This window comes from Ranitomeya imitator, chromosome 8 (assembly GCF_032444005.1).
Source record: "Ranitomeya imitator isolate aRanImi1 chromosome 8, aRanImi1.pri, whole genome shotgun sequence".
NCBI lineage: Eukaryota > Metazoa > Chordata > Amphibia > Anura > Dendrobatidae > Ranitomeya > Ranitomeya imitator.
Genome location: NC_091289.1, coordinates 65,951,625 through 65,964,576, shown reverse-complemented (window position 1 = coordinate 65,964,576; position 12,952 = coordinate 65,951,625). Strand labels below are relative to the sequence as shown.

At 44.9% G+C, this 12,952-nt stretch overlaps 1 protein-coding gene across 4 annotated transcripts in view; it reads right to left on the bottom strand.

The window, feature by feature from the left end:
• Positions 1 to 12,952, bottom strand: part of LOC138647787 (cytochrome P450 2D15-like) — a 338,963-nt gene that overhangs the window by 278,523 nt on the left and 47,488 nt on the right. The gene's annotated exons all lie outside the window — the stretch shown is intronic.

Here is a 12,952-nt window from a genome sequence, read left to right as displayed (position 1 = left end):
ACCAAAACATCCAACACCGCGGAGACACCATCCATCACGTGTTTCTCAACGCAGTGATCCAGAACACTGCCCCCAAATATACAAATGCATGTAGAGGAGCTGCGGAGACGCCATCACGTGGTTTTCCTTTTTTGGATGTTTTCCTTTATTGGATGCTGCCATTCCCTTGGTTGTTCCTTCCCGGGGAAAGGCCTGGCTATTCACTGCCTGTGTTGAGAAACACGTGATGGTGTCTCCGCAGCTCCTCTACATGCATATGCATATTTGGGGGCAGTGTTCTGGATCACTGCGTTGAGAAACACGTGATGGTGTCTCCGCGGTGTTGGATGTTTTGGTCCCCCAATCATCCGTGCCTTTAAATACTATAGGATCTGTCTATGGGGGTGCTGCCTTATATACTATAGGATCTGCCTATGGGGGGTGGTGCCTTATATAAAATAGGATCTGCCTATGGGAAGTGCTGCCTTATATACTAAAGGATCTGCCTATGGGGGTCTGCCTTATATACTATAGGATCTGCCTATGGGGTGTGCTACCTTATATACTGTAGGATCTGCCTATGGGAGGTGCTGCCTTATATTCTATAGGATCTGCCTATGTGGGGTGCTGCCTTATATATTATAGGATCTGCTTATGGGGGTGCTGCCTTATATACTATAGGATGTGCCTATGGGGGTGCTGCCTTATATACTATAGGATCTGTCTATGGGGTTGCTGCCTTATATACTATAGGATCTGACTATGGGGTGCTGCCTAATATTCTTTAGGATCTGTCTATGGGGGCAGCAGCATTATATAATATAGGATCTGCCTATGTAGGGTGCTGCTTTATATACTATAGGATCTGCCTATGGGGGGTGCTGCCTTATGTACTATAGGATCTGCCTATGGGGGGTGCTGCCTTATATACTATAGGATTTGCCTATGGGGGCTGCCTTATATACTATAGGATCTACCTATGGGGGGTGCTGCCTTATATGCCAAAGGATCTGCCTATGGGGGCTGCCTTATATACTATAGGATATGCCTATGGGGGTGCTGCCTTATATACTATAGGATCTGCCTATGGGGGTGCTGCCTTATATACTATAGCATCTGCCTATGGGGGGTCCTGCCTTAAATACTATAGGATTTGCCTATGGGGGGCTGTCTTATATATTATAGGATATGCCTATGGGGGGCTGCCTTATATACTGTAGGATCTGCCTATGGGGGGGTGCTGCCTTATATACTATAGGATCTGCCTATGGGAGTTGCTGTCTTATATACTATAGGATCTGACTATGGGGGTGCTGCATTATATACTATAGGATCTGCATATGGGGGGTGATGCCTTATATACTATAAGATCTGCCTATGGGGTGCTGCCTTATATACTATAGGATCTACCTATGGGTGGTGATGCCTTATATACTGTAAGATCTGCCTATTGGGGGTGCTGCCTTATATACTAAAGGATCTACCTAAGGGGGGCTGCCTTATATACTAAAGGATCTACCTCTGGGGGGGGTGTTATGATCTGGTGGTTTAGGAGCAACATGGAACGAGCTCTGAAGGAAGTGGTATCTGTACTGACCGCAGTCCCTAAGCTCAACACAACACTAGAAGTAGCCGTGGGATGCTCCTAACTCTCCCTAGGCACCTCTTCACAGCCTAAGAGCTAACTACCCCTAAAGATAGAAGCAGGAAAACTATCTTGCCTCAGAGAAAATCCCCAAAGGATAGATTAGCCCCCCACAAATAATGACTGTGAGTGGAGAGGGAAAGGACATACACAGAATGAAACCAGGATGAGCACAGGCGGCCAGTTTAGCTAGATAGATAGGACAGGATGGAATACTGTGCGGTCAGTATAAAACACTACAAAAATCCACGCAGAGATTACAAATATCTCCACACCTGACTAAAGGTGTGGAGGGTAAATCTGCTTCCCAGAGCTTCCAGCAACACAGAGTTAATTCATACTGATAAGCTGGACAAACATAGAAAGCACAAAACGGATAAGTCCACAATCTGTGGACAGAAAAGAGCAAGCAAGAACTTAGCTTTGCTGAACTGGTCAGGATAACAGGGAAATCCAAAGAGATGTGAATCCAACCAGGAACCATTTACAAGTGGCACTGGCTGAAGGAAAGAGCCAGGCATAAATAGCCGAGCAGAAAAGACAATCAGTAGAAGCAGCAACTGACAGCTAAATCCAAGGAGCAGCCATACCACTAGAAACCACAAGAGGGAGCCCAAGAGCAGAACTCACAAAAGTGCCACTTACAACCACCGGAGGGAGCCCAAGAACGGAATTCACAACAGTACCCCCCCTTGAGGAGGGGTCACCGAACCCTCACCAGAGCCCCCAGGCCGATCAGGACGAGCCAAGTGAAAAGCACGAACCAAATCGGTGGCATGGACTTCGGAGGCAACAACCCAAGAATTATCCTCCTGGCCATAACCCTTCCACTTGACAAGATACTGAAGCCTCCGCCTCGAAAAACGAGAATCCAAAATCTTCTCAACCTCATATTCCAACTCTCCCTCAACCAACACCGGGGCAGGAGGGTCAACCGAGGGAACAACGGGCACCACATATCTCCGCAACAAAGATCTATGGAAAACATTATGAATGGCAAAAGAGGCTGGAAGAGCCAAACGAAAAGACACCGGATTAATAATTTCAGAAATTTTATAAGGACCAATAAACCGAGGCTTAAACTTAGGGGAAGAAACCCTCATAGGAACATGACGAGAAGACAACCAAACCAAATCCCCCACACGAAGCCGGGGGCCAACACACCGACGGCAGTTAGCAAAACGTTGAGCCCTTTCCTGAGACAACGTCAAATTGTCCACCACATGAGTCCAAATCTGCTGCAGCCTGTCCACCACAGAATCAACACCAGGACAATCAGAAGGCTCAACCTGCCCAGAAGAAAAACGAGGATGAAAACCAAAATTACAAAAGAAAAGTAAAACCAAAGTAGCCGAACTAGCCCGATTATTAAGGGCAAACTCGGCCAACGGCAAGAAAGACACCCAATCATCCTGATCAGCAGACACAAAGCATCTCAAATAGGTCTCCAAGGTCTGATTAGTTCGCTCAGTTTGGCCATTAGTCTGAGGATGAAACACCGAAGAAAAAGACAAATCAATGCCCATCCTAGCACAAAAGGCCCGCCAAAATCTAGAGACAAACTGAGAACCCCTGTCAGACACAATATTCTCCGGAATGCCATGCAAACGAACCACATGCTGAAAAAATAATGGAACCAGATCTGAGGAGGAAGGCAACTTAGGCAAAGGTATCAGATGGACCATTTTAGAGAACCGGTCACAAACAACCCAGATAACAGACATCTTCTGGGAAACCGGAAGATCCAAAATAAAATCCATGGAAATATGCGTCCAGGGCCTCTCAGGGACCGGCAAAGGCAAAAGCAACCCACTAGCGTGGGAACAGCAAGGCTTGGCCCGGGCGCAAGTCCCACAGGACTGCACAAAAGCACGCACATCGCGCGACAAGGAAGGCCACAAAAAGGACCTAGCAACCAAATCTCTGGTACCAAAAATACCAGGATGCCCAGCCAACACTGAACAATGAACCTCAGAAATTCCCTTACTTGTCCATCTATCAGGAACAAACAGCTTCCCCACTGGACAGCGGTCAGGCCTATCAGCCTGAAATTCCTGAAGCACCTGCCGCAAATCAGGGGAGATAGCAGAAAGAATCACCCCCTCCTTAAGAATGCCAACCGGCTCAAGGACTCCAGGAAAATCAGGCGAAAAACTCCTAGAGAGGGCATCAGCCTTAACATTCTTAGATCCCGGAAGATACGAGACCACAAAATCAAAACGGGAGAAAAACAGGGACCATCGAGCCTGTCTAGGATTCAGCCACTTGGCCGACTCGAGGTAAATAAGATTCTTATGATCGGTCAGGACCACAACACGGTGTTTAGCTCCCTCAAGCCAATGTTGCCACTCCTCAAACGCCCACTTCATAGCCAACAACTCCCGATTGCCGACATCATAATTGCGTTCCGCAGGTGAAAACTTTCTGGAAAAAAAAGCACACGGTTTCATCAAAGAACCATCAGACTCCCTCTGAGACAAAACGGCCCTGCCCCAATCTCAGAAGCGTCAACCTCAACCTGAAAAGGAAGAGAAACATCCGGTTTACGCAACACAGGGGCAGAAGTAAATCGGCGTTTAAGCTCCTGAAAGGCCTCAACAGCCTCAGAGGACCAATTCGTCACATCAGCGCCTTTCTTTGTCAAATCAGTAAGGGGCTTAACCACACTGGAAAAGTTGGCAATGAAACGGCGATAGAAATTAGCAAAACCCAAAAATTTTTGAAGACCCTTCACAGATGTGGGTTGGATCCAGTTATGAATAGCTTGGACCTTAACAGGATCCATTTCTATAGACGAGGGAGAAAAAATAAAACCCAAAAAAGAGACCTTCTGAACTCCGAATATGCACTTAGACCCCTTCACAAATAAAGCATTATCACGAAGGATCTGGAACACCATCCTGACCTGCTTCACATGAGACTCCCAATCATCGGAAAAAATCAAAATATCATCCAAATATACGACCATGAATTTATCAAGATAATTGCGGAAAATATCATGCATGAACGACTGAAACACAGATGGAGCATTAGAGAGCCCAAATGGCATCACAAGGTATTCAAAATGGCCTTCGGGCGTATTAAATGCAGTTTTCCATTCGTCACCCTGTTTAATACGAACAAGATTATATGCCCCTCGGAGGTCAATCTTAGTAAACCAACTAGCCCCCTTAATCTGAGCAAACAAATCAGTAAGTAAAGGCAAGGGGTATTGGAATTTGACCGTGATCTTATTAAGAAGACGATAATCAATACAGGGTCTCAAGGAGCCATCCTTCTTAGCAACAAAAAAGAAACCCGCTCCCAATGGTGACGAAGAGGGCCGAATATGCCCCTTCTCCAAAGACTCCTTAACATAACTCCGCATGGCGGCATGCTCTGGCACAGATAGATTGAAAAGTCGGCCCTTAGGGAACTTACAACCAGGAATCAAGTTAATAGCACAATCACAGTCCCTGTGCAGAGGAAGGGAACTGGACTTGGGCTCATCAAATACATCAATGAAATCCGACAAAAACTCAGGGACCTCAGAAGAGGGGGAAGAGGAAATTGACATCAAAGGAACGTCACTATGTACTCCTCGACAACCCCAACTAGTCACCGACATAGTTTTCCAATCCAGCACCGGATAATGTTCCTGTAACCATGGAAATCCCAGTACAACAACATCATGCAGGTTATGCAACACCAGAAAACGGCAATCTTCCTGATGTGCTGGAGCCATGTACATAGTCATCTGTGTCCAGTACTGAGGTTTATCCTTGGCCAAGGGTGTAGCATCAATGCCCCTCAAAGGAATAGGGCTCTGCAAAGGCTGCAAGGAAAAACCACAGCGCTTGGTGAATTCTAAGTCCATTAAGTTCAGGGCAGCGCCTGAATCCACAAATGCCATGACAGAAAATGACGACAATGAGCAAATCAGGGTCACAGATAAGAGAAATTTAGGCTGTATAGTACTAATGGTAACAGACCTAGCGACTCTCTTAGTACGCTTAGGGCAATCAGAGATAACATGAGCCGAATCACCACAGTAAAAACACAGCCTATTCTGACGTCTGAATTCCTGCCGTTCTATTCTAGTCAAAATCCTATCACATTGCATAGGTTCAGGACTTTGCTCAGAGGATACTGCCATATGGTGCACAGCTTTGCGCTCGCGCAGACGCCGATCAATCTGAATGGCTAGAGACATAGATTAGCTCAAACCGACATGCGTAGGAAAGCCCACCATAACATCTTTAAGGGTTTCAGAAAGACCTTTTGTAAAAATAGCAGCCAGAGCCTCTTCATTCCATTTAGTGAGCACAGACCATTTTCTAAATTTCTGGCAGTATAACTCTGCCGCTTCCTGACCTTGACACAAGGCCAACAGGGTTTTTTCCACATGATCCACAGAATTAGGTTCGTCATACAATAATCCGAGCGCTTGAAAAAATGCATCTACATTCAATAATGCCAGATCCCCTGTTTCAAGAGAAAAAGCCCAGTCTTGAGGGTCACCAAGCAGCAAGGATATGATGATTTTTACTTGCTGAATGGGATCACCAGAAGAACGGGGTTTCAAAGCAAAAAACAATTTGCAGTTATTTTTAAAGTTCAAAAACTTGGATCTGTCCCCAAAAAACAAATCAGGAGTAGGAATTCTGGGCTCTAAAGCCGGAGTCTGGACAACATAGTCCTGGATACTCTGTACTCTTGCAGCAAGTTGATCCACACGAGAAAACAAACCCTGAACATCCATATCAACATCATAGATATCAAGAGGAAAAGAAAAAAAAAAGACAAACTAGAGCACAGAAAAAAAAATGGTGCAGAACTTTCTTTTCCTTCTTTTGAGATGCATTTAATTCATTTTTGGCCACTTGTACTGTTATGATACGGTGGTCTAGGAGCAACATGGAACGAGCTCCGAAGGAAGTGGTAACTGTACTGACCGCAGTCCCTAAGCTCAACACAACACTAGAAGTAGCCGTGGAATGCTCCTAACTCTCCCTAGGCATCTCGTCACAGCCTAAGAGCTAACTACCCCTAAAGATAGAAGCAGGAAAGCTATCTTGCCTCAGAGAAAATCCCCAAAGGATAGATTAGCCTCCCACAAGTAATGACTGTGAGTGGAGAGGCAAAAGACATACACAGAATGAAACCAGGATGAGCACAGGAGGCCAGTCTAACTAAATAGATAGGACAGGATGGAATACTGTGCGGTCAGTATCAAACACTACAAAAATCCACGCAGAGTTTACAAAAAATCTCCACACCTGACTAAAGGTGTGGAGGGCAAATCTGCCTCCCAGAGCTTCCAGCAAGACAGAATAATTCACACTGATAAGCTGGACAAACATAGAAAGCACAGAATGGATAAGTCCACAATCTATGGACAGAAAAGGGCAAGCAAAAACTTAGCTTAGCTGAACTGGTCAGGATAACAGGGAACTCCAAAGAGATGTGAATCCAACCAGGAACCATTTACAAGTGGCACTGGCTGAAGATAGAGCCAGACTTAAATAGCCGAGCAGAAGAGACGATAAGTGGAGGCAGCTGATGACAGCTAACTCCAAGGAGCAGCCATACCACTAGAAATCACAAGAGGGAGCCCAAGAGCAGAACTCACAAAAGTGCCACTTACAACCACCGGAGGGAGCCCAAGAGCGGAATTCACAACAGCATCGGTTCAGATGCTTTCCTCCTGTGGATTCTGTGAATCTTTGGAGCAGAAATGTGATGCCTATGGAATAGAATGTGTAACACCCAAGGTAACCGGTTGTTACAGTGCTATTGCTTTCCTCTCTGGGAGGGTGATGCCATGCTTGGAAGCAATGAAGGATCCCTTTAACAGGTAACAATCACATGCAACGCTGTTCTGACTCCAGACCAGAAGGGTAAGCTCAAGGACCCAGCTTCAGGGGAACTTCCCTATATATTCTGGCTGGAGGAGGAGTAAGAGTTAGTTTGTCAGAGGGACAGAGACAGAGAGAGTCTGAGAGTGAGGAGTGGAAAGCTGGGGCCATGCAGACACGTGGTTCTGCAGCTCCTGGAAAGAGGAGATAGAAACAGAGCATTCTGTAGGAGACTGAAAGGGAAGAAGAAGCGAAGGAGAGGAAAGAGCTGAAGGGGAGCTGTGACTAAGCTCCCTCCACGCTGAAGCGTAGAATATCAGAGGCCGGAATTCCAAGGTTGTGGGGGTAACTCTATGCCCCACAGCAGAAACTGGCGGGCAGGAGATTTCAAGTCGCCTGTCCACCATGAACACCCGAAGGCACAGCAGCACATAGAGCCGAGAGTCATAACTAGAGACACCTGGTAGTGTCCTACTGAAAGGGACAGAGAGAGTGAGGACCTTGTGTGAATCCTTATGCGGCAAAGGACAACAACACAGTGCTGTAAGGAAGGCTTCCAACCCGACCTGGCTAAGGGGATGCCAAATTGCTTCCAAGCTGGCCAGACCTTAACATCACCTGTTATCTGTACCCTGGACTGTGACTGCATCATACCAGTAAAAGGTAAAGAGACTGCAAACGTGTGTATTCTCATTCTTTTCTGCACTTTGCCATCTACCATCTTTACCTACTACATCGGGAGCCCTGTGGATCTAGCTTCACCTGCGGGATGCCATACTATCCTTGCCTCAGCACCAACACCTCAGTAGACCCCTTTAAGCAGCGTCGGTCATCCCTGACTGAAAACCACAGGTGGCATCATGAACAAACTTTATTCTTTATTCAATAACCACTTTAAATACCTTCCCTTTAACTTGGATGCCCAGGGCCAAGGACAGGGAATCTGCCACCGTTACTACTCCTTTAATGACAACCGAACCCGGCCCGAGTACCCCAAGATACTAGCTGGCACTCCAAATGTGTGAGCAGCTCTGTAGACTGGTCCATCAGTGGTTTCCAACAGTCAGTTGAGCTGTTGGAGATTTGTGATGCGGGGGAAAACAAGGGTGATTGGGGTGCCACCTCTGATGATTGTGCTGTGTGTGACGTTAAGGTGGAGGAAAAGGAGGAAAGGGCACATGTTGCAGCGCTTGCCATCTACTGGAGCAGATGCTCTTCCTGACCATCATCTGCAATGGGTACTGCTGTGAAGGTGCCAAAGAAAGGGTGTTAAGTAACCCATCCAGTAACAGATATTGTCAGTTGTCTTTGGATAGTATGAGACTGATTGTTCAGTTGATCTTTTAATAACATACACCTAACACACATACAAGTCGAACACTAAGCCTTCCACCAGGGGCGGGCTGGGCCGGGTGGCAGGAATGCATATGCCCCCCGGGCCGGTGCCTGAGCAACTGCTCAGGGCCGCTGGAGGACCGGCAGCTATTTTAATAGATAGCGCATGCCGCCAGCCGGCCCTTTAAATCTTGTGGGTCCTATGTGCGCGCGTTGCCCGCGCTTACAAGTGCCTTGGCGAGCATGGCCACGGTCCTAGCTCCTGCATGTGCTCATCTGCTGCCTGTGTCAGCGCGGGCAAGCAGGAGACCATGCACGTACATGGAGATATTTGAAGTGGCCGACGCGCATAGGGCGCCTCCACCTCACTGTGTCTGAGGCTGGCCGGCCTGTACCAGCGTCAGAGAAGACTGCTCTCCTCACCAATGCCTGGGATCCTCTCCTCTTCACTGCTGATGCTGGACAGGACCCGACCCACCTCAGCTCTTCATCCTCCCAACTTCCCCCATCTCAGAGACCTGGGTGAGTCCCAAGATGAATTTCTTTTAATGAGTATATACAATAGTTGCACCTATATAATGTGTATAGACTGCTATATATACATTATATAGTTGATACTGCGGTGTATAATCACTATACCACCTACATAATGTATGTATAGCAATCTATATATTATATAGGTGACACTCTGCTACTGATGCGTATATACCTCATATAGGTGACACTGCGGGGGGGGGTGTATGTATATATATATATATATATGTACATGTATACACAGCAGCATCACCTATATAACGTATATACTGTAGGTGACACTGCTACTGATGCGTATATACCTTATATAGGTGACACTGCGGGGTGTGTGTGTATATATGTATATTATATTATATATATATATATATATATACACGTACATGTATACACAGCAGTATCAACTATATATAACGTATATACACATCAGTAGCAGTATTTCCTATATAATGTATATATGTATATAGACTGCTGTATATACAATATATAGGTGATACTATTATATACAGCAGTAGTAGTATCGCCTATATAATGTGTATCCAACATTTGCTGCATCACCTGTATAATGTAGACTACTGCATATACGTTATATAGGTGATACTGCTGTGTATTGTCGCACTATCTATCTATGTCTATATATATATAAGCAGTTTCACCTATATAATGTGTGTACAGCAGTCACAGTATCACACACAATATATAGGTGATACTAAAACTATACACATCAGTCGCAGTATCAACTATGTATTGTATATACAGTAGTTTCAATGTGATATATATTCAGCAGTCGCGGTGTCTCCTATGTGATGTATGCATCATAATATAGTATAATGCTGTCTTAATTATATTTTATACTAGCTGAAGAGCCCGGCGTTGCCTCGGCATAGTAAATATCTGTGGTTAGTTATAGCACGTCACTTCTCTTATTTTCCCATTACGCCTCTCATTTTCCCAATCACATCTTTAATTTTCCCCCTCACATTTCTCATTTTCTCCCTCACACCTCTCATTTTCTCCCTCACTCCTCTCATTCCTGCCTAACACTTGTCATTTCGACCTCACATCTGTAATTTTCCGATCACTACACTATTTTCCCTCACTCCTCTCATTTTGCACTCACACCTTTTCATTTTCACCTCACACCTCTCATTTTCACCTCAGTATATACATGTTTGTCATCTCCCTTATATATAGTATACACCTGTATGTCATCTCCTGTATATAGTATATACCTGTATGTCATCTCCCCTGTATATAGTATATACCTGCTGTGTGTCATCTCCCCTGTATATAGTATACACCTGTATGTCATCTCCTGTATATAGTATATACCTGTATGTCATCTCCCCTGTATATAGTATATACCTGCTGTGTGTCATCTCCCCTGTATATAGTATATACCTGTATGTCATCTCCTCCTATATATAGTATATACCTGTATGTCATCTCCTCCTATATATAGTATATACCTGTATGTCATCTCCTTCTATATATAGTATATACCTGTATGTCATCTCCTCCTGTATATAGTATATACCTGTGTGTCATCTCCCCTGTATATAGTATATATCTGTGTGTCATCTCCTCCTGTATATAGTATATACCTGTATGTCATCTTCTATATATAGCATATACCTGTATGTCATCTCCTCCTGTATATAGTATATACCTGTAGGTAATCTGCTCCTGTATATAGTATATACCTGTGTGTCATCTCCTCCTGTATATAGTATATACCTGTATGTCATCTCCTCCTGTATATATATGTACCTGTATGTCATCTCCTCCTTTATATATATATACCTGTGTGTCATCTCTCCTGTATATAGTATATATCTGTGTGTCATCTCCCCTGTATATAGTATATACCTGTGTGATCTCCCATATTAGACCTCGTTAACACGTTATTTGCTCAGTATTTTTACCTCAGTATTTGTAAGATAAATTGGCAGCCTGATAAATCCCTAGCCAACAGGAAGCCCTCCCCCTGGCAGTATATATTAGCTGACACATACACATAATAGACAGGTCATGTGACTGACAGCTGCCGTATTTCCTATATGGTACATTTGTTGCTCTTGTAGTTTGTCTGCTTATTAATCAGAATTTTATTTTTGAAGGCTAATACCAGACTTGTGTGTGTTTTAGGGCGAGTTTCGTTTGTCAAGTTGTGTGTGTTGAGTTGTGTGTGGCGACATGCATGTAGGGACTTTTGTGAGATGAGTTTTGTGTGGCAACATGCGTGTAGCAACTTTTTGTGTGTCGAGTTGCATGTGACAGGTTAGTGTAGCAAGTTGTGTGCAGCAAGTTTTGCGCATGGCGAGTTTAGCGAGTGGTGAGTTTTATGTCTGGTGCCTTTTGAGTATGTGCAAGTTTTGTGTGAGGCAACTTTTGCATGTGTTGCAAATTTTGTGCATATGGCAATTTTTCCGCATGTGCAAGTTTTGCGTGTGGTGAGTTTTCCATGAGGTGAGTTTTGCACTTGTGGCGAGTTTTGCGTGAGCCTATTTTTTGCATGTGGCGAGTTTTGCGCGTGGTGAGTTTTGAGCGGCGACTTTTGTATTTCGACTTTTATGTGGCGAGGTTGGCGTATGTGTGGTGAAATGTGTGCTGAGGGTGGTATATGTGTTCAAGCACGTGGTAGTGTGTGGCGCATTTTGTGTGTGTGTTCATATCCCCGTGTGGTGAGTATCCCATGTCGGGGTCCTACCTTAGCAACTGTACGGTATATACTCTTTGGCGCCATCGCTCTCACTCTTTAAGTCCCACTTGTTCACATCTGGCAGCTGTCAATTTGCCTCCAACACTTTTCCTTTCACTTTTCCCCATTATGTAGATAGGGGAAAAATAGTTTGGTGAATTGGAAAGCGCGGAGTTAAAATTTCACCTCACAACATAGCCTATGACGCTCTCAGGGTCCAGACGTGTGACTGTGCAAAATTTTGTTTCTGTAGCTGTGACGCCTCCAACACTTTTCCTTTCACTTTTTTCCCCATTATGTAGATAGGAGCAAAATTGTTTGGTGAATTGGAAAGCGCGGGGTTAAAATTTCACCTCACAAAGTAACCTATGACGCTCTCGGGGTCCAGACGTGTGACTGTGCAAAATTTTGTTGCTGTAGCTGCGACGCTTCCAACACTTTTCCTTTCACTTTTTTCCCCATTATGTAGATAAGGGCAAAATTGTTTGGTGAATTGGAACGCGCGGGGTTAAAATTTCGCCTCACAATATAGCCTATGACGCTCTCGGGGTCCAGACGTGTGAATGTGCAAAATTTTGTGGCTGTAACTGCAACGCTGCAGATGCCAATCCCGGACATACACACATACACACACACACACACACACACATTCAGCTTTATATATTAGACTAGCTGAAGAGCCCGGCGTTGCCTGGGCATAGTAAATATCTGTGGTTAGTTATAGCACCTCACTTCTCTTATTTTCCCATCACGCCTCTCATTTTCCCAATCACATCTTTCATTTTCCCCCTCACATCTCTCATTTTCTCCCTCACACCTCTCATTTTCTCCCTCACTCCTCTCATTCCCCCCTAACACTTGTCATTTCAACCTCACATCTGTCATTTTCTGATCACTCCACTATTTTTCCTCACTCCTCTCATT